Source organism: Antrostomus carolinensis, unplaced genomic scaffold (assembly GCF_000700745.2).
Source record: "Antrostomus carolinensis isolate BGI_N321 unplaced genomic scaffold, ASM70074v2 scaffold26236, whole genome shotgun sequence".
NCBI lineage: Eukaryota > Metazoa > Chordata > Aves > Caprimulgiformes > Caprimulgidae > Antrostomus > Antrostomus carolinensis.
This window is the reverse complement of record NW_010324334.1, coordinates 4015-4717: the sequence shown is the minus strand read 5'-3', so window position 1 is coordinate 4717 and position 703 is coordinate 4015. Positions and strand designations below refer to the sequence as shown.

General features: G+C 38.4%; 1 protein-coding gene across 1 annotated transcript in view; it reads right to left on the bottom strand.

The window, feature by feature from the left end:
- Nucleotides 1-703, bottom strand: part of LOC104527251 (mitochondrial amidoxime reducing component 2) — a gene marked incomplete at its 5' end in the record, with an annotated part of 7388 nt that overhangs the window by 2676 nt on the left and 4009 nt on the right. The window lies entirely within an intron of this gene.

Genomic DNA, 703 nt, shown 5'->3' with positions numbered 1-703 from the left:
AACTTACGTTGTTGACTATAATCAGCTAACTGATTTTTCTATGTAATGAATCTCTCTTAACAAAACACCAGGGGGAGTTTCACATACAGAACAGCAATACCAAATTGCAACTGTCATCAGTCTTAAGTCTGCTTGGAAGTGGGAGGGCTGCCTTTTTAGCAAGCAAGGCCAATGAACAGCATTAAAAGAGAACTCCTGCATATGCTAGTTCCATCTGAGGAGAAAAAAAAAAAAAAAAAAAAAAAAAGAAAGAGAAATTTTGGCAAGAATTTTAGTGCATATCCCTCCTCCTGTTTTTCTCTTACATTATTCTTTCCCACCATGTCATACATGCCTTTACAACCACAAGAAGATGAGTGTTGGAACAACTATACAAACAATTCTGCCCTCTTTTCATGCTAGGATTCCTAAATGCCAGCCCTCCTAATCTGACATCCTCTTTGCTGAAACCTCGTCTTCTGTATTGGTCTCAGTGCCCTTACATAATAAATGCACATGTATAGAAGCCCATAATTGAATATATCTTCTTCTCGTTGTGCAACAACAAGTAAAACACTGATGCCCTACAGATAATAACATCGTATCAGTAAGGCAAGCTACCCACAATTTGCATTTGCTTAAAAAGCTTACACTCATCAGGTACAGTTCAAACTAACCTCATGTGAGAGAGTTGTTCAGACAAAAAGAAGGGCACCAGTGGCTC